Source organism: Hyperolius riggenbachi, chromosome 9 (assembly GCF_040937935.1).
Source record: "Hyperolius riggenbachi isolate aHypRig1 chromosome 9, aHypRig1.pri, whole genome shotgun sequence".
Taxonomy (NCBI): domain Eukaryota; kingdom Metazoa; phylum Chordata; class Amphibia; order Anura; family Hyperoliidae; genus Hyperolius; species Hyperolius riggenbachi.
Window position 1 is genome coordinate 150,776,385 of NC_090654.1, and position 17,061 is coordinate 150,793,445.

General features: G+C 43.6%; 1 protein-coding gene across 1 annotated transcript in view; it reads left to right on the top strand.

Moving 5' to 3' along the window:
• Nucleotides 1–17,061, top strand: part of LOC137533574 (meiotic recombination protein DMC1/LIM15 homolog) — a 603,524-nt gene that overhangs the window by 37,642 nt on the left and 548,821 nt on the right. The window lies entirely within an intron of this gene.

Below are 17,061 nucleotides of genomic sequence, written 5' to 3' on the forward strand. Positions count from 1 at the left end.
GGAAGCGCTTGCGTACTGCTGCCTGCATTTTGCCCGGAAGATCAGAGCTGATCCCATCACTGTCATGGATGGGATCAGCGGGCAGCAGCGCAGATAGCGTGCGATCGGATGCGCTGCGTTCGGATCGCACTGCCATCTGCGCTGCTCAGATGTGAACGAGCCCTTAGAGAGGAGACTGTTCGGCGTGAGCTCCTCCCACTCTGGGTGTCTATTGGCTGATGCGGCAGGAAGGTCTACTTTGACCCCTGGAGGCGGTGTCGGCATCCCAGAGCGGCGTTTTTTTAGAGAGCACACGTGGACACTGAATCGCTGTCAGAGGGGGAGATGGAGCAAGCAGAAGCCCCCTCCGCTCACAGCAACCGCATACCTACAGCAGAGGTGTTACGATCGCTTCTGCAGCGTTTACTGCTGGTTGCAGTGGTATTGCAACCCAAGCATTTCTGATGTCATTACATGCATTTGCTTGCATAGTTTGGTTTGCACTTAAACTAGTTGCTGATTCCATCTGCAGTCGCTCTGAAGTTAATGACAGTTTAATATGCTTTTGTGTAAACAAACATTGTCTGCTGCAATGGAGTGGCAATCCCTTTCCTGCAGGCTGCATATCATTGTCTGCCTTTTCCTGCTGTCAGCCTGTGATTAATTACCATTCACTTGTGTGGGAATCTGCAGGTCTGCTCCCATTGGATGACCTCAGTATAAAGAACTGCTTCCTGCAATGCTTCATGGGCTACCATAGTCTCAGATTCTGTCTGTTACTCTGCTCGTGCCCCACCTCGTTCCTAGTCCGTGTGGACTGCGCTGACTCCTGCGAAGGGGTCAGCGAGTCCTCCTAGTTCTGCTCTTGTTCTAGAAGTTGTTACTCTGCTTGTCTTGTGTCATATATTGGTTCATCGCCAATATATACGCATACTTGCACATTTTGTTATTTTCCTTGTATTCGTGTTACGTTGATACATCAGTGTCGCTGATATATACTTACACGAACTGTTTATTTCCTGTGTTCAGTTAGTCAGCCTTCCAGCACGTTTTGGTAGGTTGCGCGTATCGTGATCACCCGTGCTGTTAGTATCCTCCTCCTGGTTCTGTTTGTGGATTGCGTTCATCTCTGCGAAGAGATAGCGAATCCTTCTGAGTCCTGTTCCCTGTATTGCTCCAGTGCTAGTCAGTGTTCCTGCTTATGTCATATATCGGTTCATTGCCGATTATATACATATGTTAGTTAGACGTTACAAATAGTTTCATTGATAGCTGTAATTGTAATACGCTAGGAAAAAATACTTATTGTATATTTGTCTGTGTTACGTTCATCTATCTTGATCCTCCTATTTCCTGACTATCCTGTCCTGTCTTTGTGAGGCACGCCATCGCTGCAACGCATTGGCTGCCTCATTCCAGTCTGTCTTGTTGTGGACGCTTACTGTCACTAAGTAGTGGCTAGTTAACCACTTAAGGACTGCAGTCATAAAACCCCTTAAGGACCAGAGCCTTTTTTTCCATTCGGACCACTGCAGCTTTCACGGTTTATTGCTCAGTCATACAACCTACCACCTAAATGAATTTTACCTCCTTTTCTTGTCACTAATACAGCTTTCTTTCGGTGCTATTTGATTGCTGCTGCGAGTTTTACTTTTTATTATATTCATCAAAAAAGACATGAATTTTGTCAAAAAAATTACTTTTTTAACTTTCTGTGCTGACATTTTTCAAATAAAGTAAAATTTCCTATACATTTGAGCGCGAAAGTTATTCTGCTACATGTCTTTGATAAAAAAAAAAACCATTCAGTGTATATTTATTGGTTTGGGTAAAAGTTATAGCGTTTACAAACTATGGTGCCAAAAGTGAATTTTCCCATTTTCAAGCATCTCTGACTTTTCTGTGCACCTGTCAGGTTTCATGAGGGGCTAAAATTCCAGGATAGTACAAATACCCCCCAAATGACCCCATTTTGGAAAGGGGACATCCCAAAGTATTCAGTGAGAGGCATGGTGAGTTCATAGAAGATTTTATTTTTTGTCACAAGTTAGCGGAAAATGACACTTTGTAACAAAACAAAAAAAAAAAAAAAGAAAGTTTCCATTTCTTCTAACTTGCGACAAAAAAAAATGAAATCTGCCACGGACTCACTATGCTACTCTCTGAATACCTTGAAGTGTCTACTTTCCAAAATGGGGTCATTTGTGGGGTGTGTTCACTGTCCTGGCATTTTGGGGGGTGCCTAATTGTAAGCACCCCTGTAAAGCCTAAAGATGCTCATTGGACTTTGGGCCCCTTAGCGCAGTTAGGCTGCAAAAAAGTGCCACACATGTGGTATTGCCGTACTCAGGAGAAGTAGTATAATGTGTTTTGGGGTGTATTTTTACACATACCCATGCTGGGTGGGAGAAATATCTCTGTAAATGACAATTGTTTTATTTTTTTTACACACAATTGTCAATTTATAGAGATATTTCTCCCACTCAGCATGGGTATGTGGAAAAATACACCCCAAAACACATTATACTACTTCTCCTGAGTACGGCGATACCACATGTGTGGCACTTTTTTGCACCCTAACTGCGCTAAGGGGGCCAAAGTCCAATGAGTACCTTTAGGATTTCACAGGTCATTTTGAGAAATTTCGTTTCAAGACTGCTCCTCACGGTTTAGGGCCCCTAAAATGCCAGGACAGTGTAGGAATCCCACAAATTACCCCATTTTAGAAAGAAGACACCCCAAGGTATTCCATTAGAAGGATGGTGAGTTCATAGAAGATTTTTTTTTTTTTTTTTTTGTCACAAGTTAGCGGAAATTGATTTTAATTGTTTTTTTTTCACAAAGTGTCATTTTCCGCTAACTTGTGACAAAAAAAAAATCTTCTATGAACTCACCATACCCCTAACGGAATACCTTGGGGTGTCTTCTTTCTAAAATGGGGTCATTTGTGGGGTTCCTATACTGCCCTGGCATTTTAGGGGCCCTAAACCGTGAGGAGTAGTCTTGAAACCAAATGTCGCAAAATGACCTGTGAAATCCTAAAGGTACTCATTGGACTTTGGGCCCCTTAGCGCACTTAGGGTGCAAAAAAGTGCCACACATGTGGTACCGCCGTACTCAGGAGAAGTAGTATAATGTGTTTTGGGGTGTATTTTTACACATACAGATGCTAGGTGGGAGAAATATCTCTGTAAATGACAATTATTTGATTTTTTTTTTACACACAATTGTCCATTTACAGAGAGATTTCTCCCACCCAGCATGGGTATGTGTAAAAATACACCACAAAACACATTATACTACTTCTCCTGAGTATGGCGATACTACATGTGTGACACTTTTTTTGCAGCCTAGGTGCGCTAAGGGGCCCAACGTCCTATTCACAGGTCATTTTGAGGCATTTGTTTTCTAGACTACTCCCCACGGTTTAGGGCCCCTAAAATGCCAGGGCAGTATAGGAACCCCACAAGTGACCCCATTTTAGAAAGAAGACACCCCAAGGTATTCCGTTAGGGGTATGGTGAGTTCATAGAAGATTTTATTTTTTGTCACAAGTTAGTGAAAAATGACACTTTGTGAAAAAAACAATAAAAATCCAATTTCCGCTAACTTTTGACAAAAAATAAAATCTTCTATGAACTCATCATACACCTAACAGAATACCTTGGGGTGTCTTCTTTCTAAAATGGGGTCACTTGTGGGGTTCCTATACTGCCCTGGCATTTTACGGGCCCAAAACTGTGAGTAGTCTGGAAACCAAATTTCTCAAAATGACTGTTTAGGGGTATAAGCATCTGCAAATTTTGATGACAGGTGGTCTATGAGGGGGCAAATTTTGTGGAAACGGTCATAAGCAGGGTGGCCTCTTAGATGACAGGATGTATTGGGCCTGATCTGATGGATAGGAGTGCTAGGGGGGTGACAGGAGGTGATTGATGGGTGTCTCATGGGGCGGTTAGAGGGGAAAATAGATGCAATCAATGCACTGGGGAGGTGATCGGAAGGGGGTCTGAGGGGGATCTGAGGGTTTGGCCGAGTGATCAGGAGCCCACGCGGGGCAAATTAGGGCCTGATCTGATGGGTAGGTGTGCTAGGGGGTGACAGGAGGTGATTGATGGGTGTCTCAAGGTGTGATTAGAGGGGGGAAATAGATGCAAGCAATGCACTAGCGAGGTGATCAGGGCTGGGGTCTGAGGGCGTTCTGAGGTGTGGGCGGGTGATTGTGTGCCCGCAAGGGGCAGATTAGGGTCTAATCTGATGGGTAACAGTGACAGGTGGTGATAGGGGGTGATTGATGGGTAATTAGTGGGTGTTTAGAGGAGAGAAGAGATGTAAACACTGCACTTGGGAGGTGATCTGATGTCGGATCTGCGGGCGATCTATTGGTGTGGGTGGGTGATCAGATTGCCCGCAAGGGGCAGGTTAGGGGCTGATTGATGGGTGGCACTGACAGGGGGTGATTGATGGGTGGCAGTGACAGGGGATGATTGACAGGTGATCAGTGGGTTATTACAGGGAAGAACGGATGTAAATAATGCACTGGCGAATCGATAAGGGGGGGGGTTGAGGGTAATCTGAGCGTGCGGGCGGGCGATTGGGTGCCCGCAAGGGTCTAATCTGATGGGTAACAGTGACAGGTGGTGATAGGGGGTGATTGATGGGTGATTGATGGGTAATTAGTGGGTGTTTAGAGGAGAGAATAGATGTAAACGATGGATTTGGGAGGTGATCTGATGTCGGATCTGCGGGCGATCTATTGGTGTGGGTGGGTGATCAGATTGCCCGCAAGGGGCAGGTTAGGGGCTGATTGATGGGTGGCAGTGACAGGGGGTGATTGACGGGTGATTGATGGGTGATTGACAGGTGATCAGGGGGGATAGATGCATACAGTACACAGGGGGGAGGGTCTGGGGGGGTCTGGGGAGAATCTGAGGGGTGGGGGGGTGATCAGGAGGGAGCAGGGGGCAGTTTAGGGACTAAAAAAAAAAAATAGCGTTGACAGTGACAGGGAGTGATTGATGGGTGATTAGGGGGGTGATTGTGTGCAAATGGTGGTCTGGGGGGTGGGCAGGGTGGGTCTGAGGGGTACTGTGGGCGATCAGGGGGCAGGGAGGGGCAGATCAGTGTGTTTGGGTGCAGACTAAGGTGGCTGCAGCCTGCCCTGGTGGTCCCTCGGACACTGGGACCACCAGGGCAGGAGGCAGCCTGTATAATACACTTTGTAAACATTACAAAGCATATTATACGCTTCCTATCCGGGGATCGTCGGGTTAACAACCCGCCGGCGCTTCCGATTGGCCGGCGGGTTGACGTCGCGGGTGGGCGGAGCCTATTGCCGGTGGATGCGCGCGCATCCCAGCGCGCGATCCCCGGCCAGAGAGTGCCCCAGGACCTGACGCCAATCCGCGTTACGTGGTCCTGGGGCTGCCACTTTGCCGCCGCCAATATGAAGTAGGCGGTCGGCAAGTGGTTAAGCAAGCGTTCATTCTGTCTACCTGTCCTGATCTCCTCAGTCCTGGTTTATGCGCTCAGCGCTACTTTGCGCTGAGACGTTATTACGAAAGTGTTGTTTGTGGCTGTTCGGATCTGCACCGGCTCTGTGCACCACAATCTCCTATTGGAGTCAGTCCTCTCCTCCACTAAACTGGGCATATCCTGATTCCTTGTGCTGGTGTGTGTACCTCCTTCACGTCAGCTTATGTGTTGCATGTTGGCTGTGGAGATTACACCTCCAAGCTTAACAAGAGGGCTCTGAGCAAACAGCACAGCCACAGGTACCGTTCATGCCTCATGTTTCCCCTATAGGATATAGTGGTGTAAACAGAGGCTCTCTCCTGACATACTATTTGTCTTTCTGTTTTTTTTCTGCAGAAATCAAGACAAAAATGTAACAAATGTTCTAAATGTGGGGATTTTTTTTGCCACCTACTTGTACTACGGTAGATCCTCATGTGATAAGTGTAGACACAAGGGGGACTCTAGTACAGATACAAATATAGCAATGCTTGATTTAATGAGTTAACTAGTACTTTTGAAGCTTTTCGAGCAGCTTTTCCCTCCCAGCCTCAGGGACAGCCACAATTACAGGCTCAAGCACAGCTGCAGGCTCCACATCAGGGCAGTACACAGACAATGTCAGTACAGACCCAGGCACAAATGGTGGAACAACCACAGAAGTCGCAGGCTCAGACAGTGCAGACCTTACCTCCCATTTTTGGTCCAGTAGAACCTGATTCCCCTCCTAAATCATCTGAGGACATTTCGGAGGAATCGCTGAAGGAGGGGGAAACCAGGGACTCAGATTCCCAGGGGAGGCCCACAGCCAGGGTTCCCAGATACCTTTTTAATGTTGAGGACACGGCAGAATTGTTAAAAGCTGTATATGAGTCAGAGCAGATCCAGGAAGCAATGGCAGCTGCATCTGCTAGATATATATATATATATATATATAGATAGATAGATAGAGATGGCTGGGGGACTTGTGTAACAGAACGTTTCCTGTACACAGGTCTATTAAGACTATTATATCATCTCAGTGGAAACCGCCAGAAAAAAGGCTATTTATTCTGAGGTCCTTTAAGAGAAGATTTCCCTTTAAACAGGAGGATCAGGACTTGTGGTCTAAATGCCCTAGATTAGATGCATCACTGGCACAATATTCCAAATAAGCTAATTTAATTTTTTGAGGATACAGGTAGCTTAAAAACCTGATGGATCGTAAGTAAGAAATCCTCCTCAAACGAGCATGGCAATCGGCCACTTTTTCTTGTAAACCTCCCTATTGCTGCCATTTGCCTCACCCGCAATTTAGAAAAGTGGATGCGGGGGCTAAAAGCACATCTCATAGCAGGTACTCCGCATGAGGAGATACTGGAATCTCTGCCAGTCATGACCAGGACTGTAGCTTTTTTTAGCTGATGGGGCCACAGAGTCTTTAAGATCCGTGGCCAAAACTACCGCCCTCATAAATTCATCCAGACGTGCAATTTGGTTGAATGCGTGGGAGGACGATGTATCTTCTAAGCACCGTTTGTGCGCCATGGCATTCCAGGGGCAGCACGGTGGCGTAGTGGTTAGCTCTCTCTCCTTGCAGCGCTGGGTCCCTGGTTCGAATCCCAGCCAGGGCACTAGCTGCAAAGAGTTTGTATGTTCTCTCCGTGTCTGCGTGGGTTTCCTCCGGGCACCCCGGTTTCCTCCCACATTCCAAAAACATACGGATAAGTTAATTGGCTCCCCCTAAAAAAAATTGGCCCTAGACTACAGTACTTACACTACATAATATAGACATATGGCAATGGTAGGGATTAGATTGTGAGCTCCTTTGAGGGACAGTTAGTGACAAGATATATATATATATACACTGTACAGCGCTGCGTAATATGTCGGCGCTATATAAATACTAAATAATAATAATAATAATTTATTATTTGGCAAGGACTTGGATACTATTTAGAGAGATCATCAGACAGGACCAAGAAGTTTCCCGACAAAAGGAAAATGGTTGGAAATGGGCCTTTTCAGGGGAAAAGACATATTCCCAGGCGAGATCAGGGGAGTAGGCAGCAGCAGCAGAGATCCGGAAGATGGACTTTCAATGCTGGCAAGGGAAAGTCCTCCTTCCTGTTCAACAAGCCACAGCCGGGCCCGGCAAAGCCAGACAAATGACTCAGACTTACAAGTGGGGGGGAGGCTTCTTTATTTTTTCAAGCTTGGCAGGACATAACAAGCAATGATTTTATTTTGGATTTAATAAACGGGTACAGGATAGAATTTCGGTCCCGCCCCCCAAGAAATTTTGTTGTTACAGGGACCCCCGAGATCCACAGAAGGCAGAGGCAATTTGGTCATCTGTGATAAGGTTATTAGAACAGAGGGTAATACAAAGAGTCCTGGAACATCACAGGATTTTACTCCCGCATTTTTGTTATTTTGAAGCCCTCGGTGAAATACAGAATGATACTCAACTTAAAGCCCTTGAACCCTTACACTCTGGAGAAGAAGTTTCGCATGGAAAGCATCGCCTTGGTTCGCAATTTAATTTGGCCACTCTGGTTTTGGAGGATGCGTACCTCCACATCCCTATTCACCCGCAATTTCAAAGGTATCTGAGATTCGCGGTGATCATGGGGGACGCGGTATGTCATTACCAATACCGCGCCTTACCATTCGGAATATCCTCAGTTCCGAGGATATATACAAAGGTCGTTGCAGAAGCCATCGCTCATCTACACCTCCAGAATGTAATGGTTCTACCGTTCCTAGATGATTTTTTGATTTTGGCAAATGCCGAACAGGCACTAAAAGAAAGTCTTCAGAGCTGCATACACACGCTCGAGGCTCTGGGCTGGTTGGTCAGCAAGGAAAAGTCATGTCTACAGCCAACACAGTCAATCCTGTTCCTGGGTCTAATATGGGATTCAATTCAGGGAAAGATTTTACTCCCGCAATCAAAGATCTCCAAATTAATGTTGACAGTAGCAGAGTACAGAACTGTGTACTGTGTCCTTGCGACAAACAATGTCACTTCTGGGTCAGATGACTTCCGTAACTCCAGCAGTGGAATGGGCTCAGGTCCATACTCGGGAATTGCAAACCTAGTTTCTAGAAATATGGGACAAGAGCAGGACCTCATTAGACCTCCCCAACAGGTGTTATTGACTCCTCTGGTGGATGGATGCGGATTGTCTAGCCAAGGGGCGGCCGTGGGTACAAATAGATCCAGTAAGGGTATACACGGATGCCAGTTCTTGGGGTTGGGGGGTAATTTGCCTGGGACATCATGTCCAGGGTCAGTGGTCTCCTCAACTAAGTCGGAGTTCATCAAATTTCAGAGAGTTGATGGCAGTCAGTTTAGCTCTTCAATCCTTGCATCCTCACATACAAAACAAGGAGGTGATGTTATATTCAGGCAATATGGTCACAGTATCATATATATAAGAAAACGGGGTGTACCAGAATAGAGAGTCTCAGAGACCTGGCGCTACAGATCCTAACGGTTGGAGGAGATTTTAAACTAGGATCTAACGGGAGGCGGGAGGATAAAGTCTCAATATGTAGACAAGATAAGGTAAAAAGACAGTGGGAGCCTAACATTATGGGGGGTGGAGAGGGGGGTGGGGACAGTGTAAAGATTAAGGAGGTTGGTAAAACTTCAAGTAGCCCATTTCATGTAAACAAAATTGGTAAATGTGGTGGTAAAAATATAAAGTGCATGGTAACCAATGCTCGGAGCCTTGCAAATAGACAAACTAGAGTTCATTCTGAATGACAAAGGCTATGACATTGTGGGAATAACCGAGACATGGATGGATGAAAGCCATGACTGGATAGCTAATTTAAATGGATACAATGGGCTCGATTCACAAAGCGGTGCTAACCCAGTTAGAGACTTTAGGCGTGATAACCATTTTTATCATGCCTAAACTCAGTTTAGGCATGATACGTTTAGGCATGCTAAGTTTAGGCATGCTAAGTTTAGATAAGTTTAGATCGCATGCAAAGTCCCGCACGCAAAGCAGCGCCATTAAACTCTATGCAAAGTGCACCAGACTTTGCTAGCGCAAACCTTTTGATCAGCTGTGCACTACGGTGCTAACCCAGTTGGTGCTTAAACTTATCACGCCTAAAAACTTATCACACCTAGGGCCTGATTCACAAAGCGGTGCTAACAGTTAGCACGCTGGTGAAAAGCCCTTTATCATGCCTAAACTCAGTTTAGGCATGATAAGTTTAGGTGTGATAAGTTTAGGTGTGATAAGTTTAGGCATGATAAGTTTAGGTGTGATAAGTTTAGGCATGATAAGTTTAAGCACCAACTGCGTTAGCACCGCAGTGCACAGCTGATCAAAAGTTTTGCGCTAGCAAAGTCTGGTGCACTTCGCATAGAGTTTAATGGCGCTGCTTTGCGTTCGGGACTTTGCACGCTATCTACACTTATCTAAACTTAGCATGCCTAAACTTATCACACCTAAACTGGCTTTTCACCAGCATGGTGCAATGGTTATCATGCCTAAAGTCTTTTAGGCGTGCTAACTGGGTTAGCACCGCTTTGTGAATCAGGCCCCTAAACTTATCATGCCTAAACTTATCATGCCTAAACAGAGTTTAGGTGTGATAAAGGGCTTTTCACCAGGGTGCTAACTGTTAGCACCGCTTTGTGAATCAGGCCCAATGTGATTAGGAGGGATAGAACAGGGAAAAAAGGTGGAGGGGTTTGTCTCTTTAAGAATTCTTTTACAGCTGTCCTCAACGATGAGATGGAGGAAGATTGCGAAGATGTGGAGTCTGTTTGGGTAAATATTCATGGTGGAAATAAAAGTTGCCAATTGCTTATTGGGGTATGCTACAGGCCACCTCATATTAATGAAGCTGCAGAACTGCGATTACTACAGCAAATTGAAAAAGCTGCAAGTAAAAATGAGGTCATAGTTATGGGCGACTTCAACTTTCCAGACATTGACTGGGGTATTGAGGCTACCCATTCTGGTAAAAGCAGTAGATTTCTGGCAGCACTACAGGACAATTACTCAAATGGTAACGGAACCAACTAGGGGGAATGCGTTACTGAATCTGATAATTTCTAATAGACCAGATAATGTATCAAATGTGCAGGTTCAAGAACATTTGGGAAATAGTGATCACAACATGATAACGTTTGATCTGGTGACTGATAGGCCACGGGGCAGCGGGACCACTAAAACTATGAATTTTAGAAAAGCAAAGTTCAATCAAATTAGGCAGGCACTAAGTTTGGTGAACTGGGATAATGTACTACAAGGTGAGGACACTGAAGGGAAATGGCAAGCTTTTAAACTTATTCTCAATCAATATTGTAGTATGTACAGTATATCACATATGGAAACAAAATGTCTAGGAATAAAAAAATGCCTCTATGGATGAATAGACGGGTTAGGGATAAAATGAAGAGGAAAAAGAATGCCTATAAGGTCCTAAAACAGGAGGGGACCGAGGATGCACAAGTAATTATAAGGAGTGCAATAAAAATTGTAAAAAAGAAATTAGGCTGGCAAAGATCGAAGCTGAAAATCAAATCGCTAGGGATATCAAATCTATCCCAAAAAAAGTTTTTACAAGTACGTCAACTCTAAAAAAAGAAAGGTTGACTGTATAGGACTCCTAAAGGATGAGGGTGGGAACTCAATGGTGGATGACCAAGGTAAGGCAGAGTTATTAAATGCTTTCTTTGCTTCTGTCTTCACAAAGGAAATGGCACTGTTGCAAATTACAGAGGCAGAAGAGTCTCAATCTTCTAACTGTAATATTAAATACTTAACGCCGGAAGGAGTGAAGGCAAGACTAAATAAATTAAAAATAGACAAGACACCTGGCCCGGATGGCATGCATCCTCGGGTCCTAAGGGAATTAAGTTTAGTTATAGATAAACCCCTTTTTCCCAGGGTCGTCTCCAGGACAGCAACCCAGATGAGAGATTACCTTTCCACCTACTATTGGACAGGAAGAGGTATAGATAGATAGATAGATAGATCTAGATAGATAGATAGATAGATCTAGATAGATAGATAGATAGATCTAGATAGATAGATAGATCTAGATAGATAGATAGATAGATCTAGATAGATAGATAGATAGATCTAGATAGATAGATAGATAGATCTATAGATAGATCTAGATAGATAGATAGATAGATAGATCTAGATAGATCTAGATAGATAGATAGATAGATAGATAGATAGATCTAGATAGATAGATAGATCTAGATAGATAGATAGATAGATAGATAGATCTAGATAGATAGATAGATAGATAGATAGATAGATAGATAGATAGATAGATAGATCTAGATAGATAGATAGATAGATCTAGATAGATAGATAGATAGATCTAGATAGATAGATAGATAGATCTAGATAGATAGATAGATCTAGATAGATAGATAGATAGATCTAGATAGATAGATCTAGATAGATAGATAGATAGATCTAGATAGATAGATAGATAGATAGATCTAGATAGATAGATAGATAGATCTAGATAGATAGATAGATAGATAGATCTAGATAGATAGATAGATCTAGATAGATAGATAGATCTAGATAGATAGATAGATCTAGATAGATAGATAGATAGATCTAGATAGATAGATAGATCTAGATAGATAGATAGATCTAGATAGATAGATAGATCTAGATAGATAGATAGATCTAGATAGATAGATCTAGATAGATAGATAGATCTAGATAGATAGATAGATAGATCTAGATAGATAGATAGATAGATCTAGATAGATAGATAGATAGATCTAGATAGATAGATAGATAGATCTAGATAGATAGATAGATAGATCTAGATAGATAGATAGATAGATCTAGATAGATAGATAGATAGATCTAGATAGATAGATAGATAGATCTAGATAGATAGATAGATAGATCTAGATAGATAGATAGATAGATCTAGATAGATAGATAGATCTAGATAGATAGATCTAGATAGATAGATAGATCTAGATAGATATAGATAGATAGATAGATAGATATAGATAGATCTAGATAGATAGATCTAGATAGATAGATCTAGATAGATAGATCTAGATAGATAGATCTAGATAGATAGATAGATAGATCTAGATAGATAGATAGATAGATCTAGATAGATAGATCTAGATAGATAGATAGATAGATCTAGATAGATAGATCTAGATAGATAGATCTAGATAGATAGATAGATAGATAGATCTAGATAGATAGATCTAGATAGATAGATAGATAGATAGATAGATCTAGATAGATAGATAGATAGATAGATCTAGATAGATAGATCTAGATAGATAGATCTAGATAGAGATATAATTATTATTATTATTATTATTATTATTTATTGTATTTATAATGCGCCAACATATTATGCAGTGCTGATTATACATATATATATATATATATATATATATATATATATATATATATATATATATATATATATATATATATATATATATATATATATATATATATATATATATATATATATATATATATATATATATATATATATATATATATATATATATATATATATATATATATATATATATAATCTCTATCTATCTCTGCCCCCACCAGACATACCTCAGTTTTATTCCTGTCCACGGACGGAAGAGGTCATGTTTTTTCCTGAGGGCTGACGCCAGATGGCGGGGTCCTGGAGTGGGGGTCTTCCGAGTATGCTGGCCAGAGCAGGATCAGCTGGGGAGAGCGGCCGTCTCCCTGTCTTTACAGATGGTGACTGATTCTGGCTGCTTTGAACGCGCAGACGCGCAGGCAGGGCGGCTGCGATTGGCTGCAGGAGTCAGATGACTCCGGATGACGTCGGCAGGTCCTGAGGGAAGTGAGGAGGTTCCCTTGGTGGAGTCAGGTGACCAGGAAGCCGGCTGTGATTCGCGATCGGCGGCAGGGGGTGGCAGCATGTGAGGTAGTCAGCTGAATGTCTGGCGACACGCCCCCTGCCTTGCCGGAAGCTGTGTTAGCGTGGCCACGAGGGGAGGAGGTATTAACCCCTTCCGTGCCGGAGGCTGCAGGGAAGAGATGCGCAGGATACTCTGGGAACCTTAAGGTTAGTAATGGTTCCTAGGAGGGAACTTTTTTTTTTTTTTTTTTTTTTTTTTTTATGTGCACGTCCCAGGGCCTTTTTAAGCATCTCCCTTGGCTGGATTGTTTGTTGGAAGCCAGCATGGAGACAGCAGAGAGCACACTGGACGCTGGGGCAGTAGTATGTGCTATGATGTATGTGTGTGTGTGTATATATATATATATATATATATATATGATTCTGCTGCTACTCCTACTGCATCTTTGTCTACATCAGGGCCAGAGCAGAAGAAAGATAAAAGGAAATGTGTTTTGTGTACAGCTAAAGTGCCTCAGGCTTCCAGTAGGCCTCTATGTCAAGCTTGTATCCAGCAGATGGTTAAAGAGGAATCCCCTGCTGTGTTCAAGGATCTTATGGGCTGGATGAAGTCGGAAGTGGCATCAACTTTACAATCGTTTAAAGGGGCCCCTGTTTATCCTTCCACTGCGCACAGTACCTCTGTTGCAATGAATCCTAATAGGATTTCAGGGCCCATGCCAGTTGCAGTGTCCCCGGTAGTGTCTGGTCAGCCGTTACAAGCGCTGCAGCCTGTTAGGAGAACCCATAATACTGAAAACTCTGATGTGGAACTTTCTGAGGGTGAAATTTCTTCTTTAGAGGAGATGTCTGACGCGGAGGAAGAGGAGAAACCTATGGAGGGAGTTAAAGTACAAAAATTTGCCTTCGCTTCCGAAAATATGGATAGTCTTTTAAGTGCTATGTACGCAGCTATGGATATTAAGGAGGAGGAGCATGATCTGTCCACGTTAGATAAGATGTACCTAAGTCTAGCAGAAAGTAAGAAGAATTTCATTCCTGTTCATAAATCTCTGAAGGACATGATTACAAAAAAAATGGGAGTTTCCTGAGAAGAGAGCCTTTTGGCCCAGGTCTATGGGTAGAAGATATCCCTTTAAACCTGATGACCAGAAATATTGGGGCCCAGTCCCAAAATTGGATCCTGCCCTATCTAGAGTTTCTCGTAGATCAGCCCTGCAGTTTAAGGACTTTGGTATTGAAGGATCCTCTAGATAAGAAAGTGGATAATCTCCTTAGGAGAACATGGGAGTCAGCCACTCTTAATTTCCTGCCAGGCATAGCAGCTACTGCCTTTTCAAGGTCCCTTAAGGTCTGGTTAGAGCAATTAGAGATGCATATAGCAGGAGGTTCTTCAAGAGAAGTTATTTTAAAGTCATTTCCTAATATATTTCACACTGTGAATTATCTTTGTGACGCTGTAGATGACTCTGTTCGGTTAACGGCAAGAACAGCGGCCTTAGCAAACTCGGCTCGTAGAGGAATATGGGTCAGAACATGGAATGGAGATACATCATCAAAAGTGAAATTGTGTGGGGTGCCATGTGAAGGGGCCTTGTTGTTCGGCACTAAGTTAGATGAGACACTGGACAGAACGGCAGACAACAAGAACTTCCCGGATAGAAAGAAAGTGTTTAGGTTTAAACGGTCCTTTCGTTCATCAGGAGGTCAAGATACAAACTATAGGTCTAGTAGAAGGCAGTGGAGATCACAGAAGGATCAAAAAGGAAAGCCCTCCGCCTCCTTCTTGCATAATCCCGCTAATCAGCCAAAGAAGCAATGACGCCAGGATTCCGGTGGGAGGAAGACTGGCACACTTCTTCGAAAACTGGGAGTCCCTGTTCCAGAACGAGTGGTTGCTAAAGATCATTTTGGAAGGTTACAGACTAGAGTTTACAGAAGTCCCTCCGACCAGATTCTTCCTGACGTCTCTTCCTCCATCTCAAGCAATGTCCTCAGCTCTACAGGATGCAGTATCAGATCTGTTGAAAAAAAGGGTCATAAGGCAAGTTCCTCGCTGCCAAGAGGGAAGGGGGTTTTACTCGCCAATATTTCGAGTTCAGAAACAAACAGGCAATTACAGGCTTATTCTCAATCTAAAACTTCTCAACAAGTCCATCAAGTACAGGAAGTTCAAAATGGACAATATCCGCTCGGTTCTCGGCCTACTGCAGAAAAATTCCTTCATGTTTTCACTGGACCTTCAGGATGCTTATTTGCATCTACCCATCCACCTGGACTCACAAGTATACCTGAGGTTTGCAGTTCGTCATCAGGGAGAGGTAAGGCATTACCAGTTTATGGCATTACCTTTCGGGTTATCTTCTGCCCCTGGCTCTTTACTAAAATTATGACTGAAGTATTAGCCTATCTGAGACTGACTGATGTACAAGTCATTGCCTATCTTGACGACCTGTTTTTTTGGGGAGACTCCGCTATGGCGGTTGCTGCCAGGGTTCAGACCTCAGTGAAGGTGCTGGAATCCCTGGGATGGATTATTAACTGGAAGAAGTCATCTTTTGTGCCATCACAGTCTATTTTGTTCCTAGGCTTTGAAATTAACACTGTAGATCAGAGTTTATCTACCTTCACCCAAGAAAGACTTGTTACTAACAAATGTTTTCTCCTTTCAGGAAGCTTCTACCATCTCCATAAGGGGCGCTATGTCCTTACTCGGACTTATGACATCCTCATTCCCGGCTGTCCAGTGGGGCCAACTGCATTCCAGACAGCTTCAACTTTGGATTCTGCAGGTTTGGAACAAGGGGGTCAGAAGTCTGGACAAAAAAGTATTCATCCCATATTACATAAAAACTTTGCTTCAATGGTGGTCGGAGCCAGGCCAGCTTACAGTGGGTTGCCTGTGGGATTTTCCAACCCAGAGGATCATCACTACAGATGCCAGCAGTTGGGGTTGGGGTGCTCACATGGACAGTTTGCCAGTTCAGGGGGCTTGGAACAGAACCTTGAGTCTAGCACATTCCAACATCAGGGAGCTGGAGGCAGTAAGACGAGCCTTGTTGCACTTTCAGGATCAGATAAGATTTCAGCACGTAACTATCAGATCAGACAACAGCACAGTTGTAGCTTACCTAAATCATCAAGGGGGGACGAGGAGCAGGACCATCATGATGATAGCAGAGAGGATCCTTCTATGGGCAGAAAATAACTTAGCCTCGTTAAAAGCAGTGCATCTGAGAGGTACATTGAATCAAGTGGCAGACTATCTCAGCAGGTCGGAACTGAATCAGGACAGTTGGTCCCTAAATCAGGAGGTTTTTCTAGAAATAGTGGCCAACTGGGGAATGCCGACTATAGATTTTTTCGCAAGCAAACAGAATGCCAAGTGTCAGATGTTTTGCTCCCTGTGTCCGAACGACAAGCCTTGGGCAGTGGACGCCTTCTCGCTCAGTTGGAATTTCCCTCTTCTGTATGTGTTCCCCCCCCCCCCCCCCCCTTTCAATCTGATTTCCAGTACTCTCAACAAGATCAGCCGGGACGGTTCTGTGGCAATAGTAATTGTTCCATTTTGGCCAGAGAGGTCGTGGTTTTCACTGCTGAAGAAGCTAGCTGTAGCGGAACCGATCCTGCTGCCAGATCGCCAGGACTTATTGACGCAAGGCCCAGTCTGCTACCCTCAGGTAAAGGTGTTACATCTAT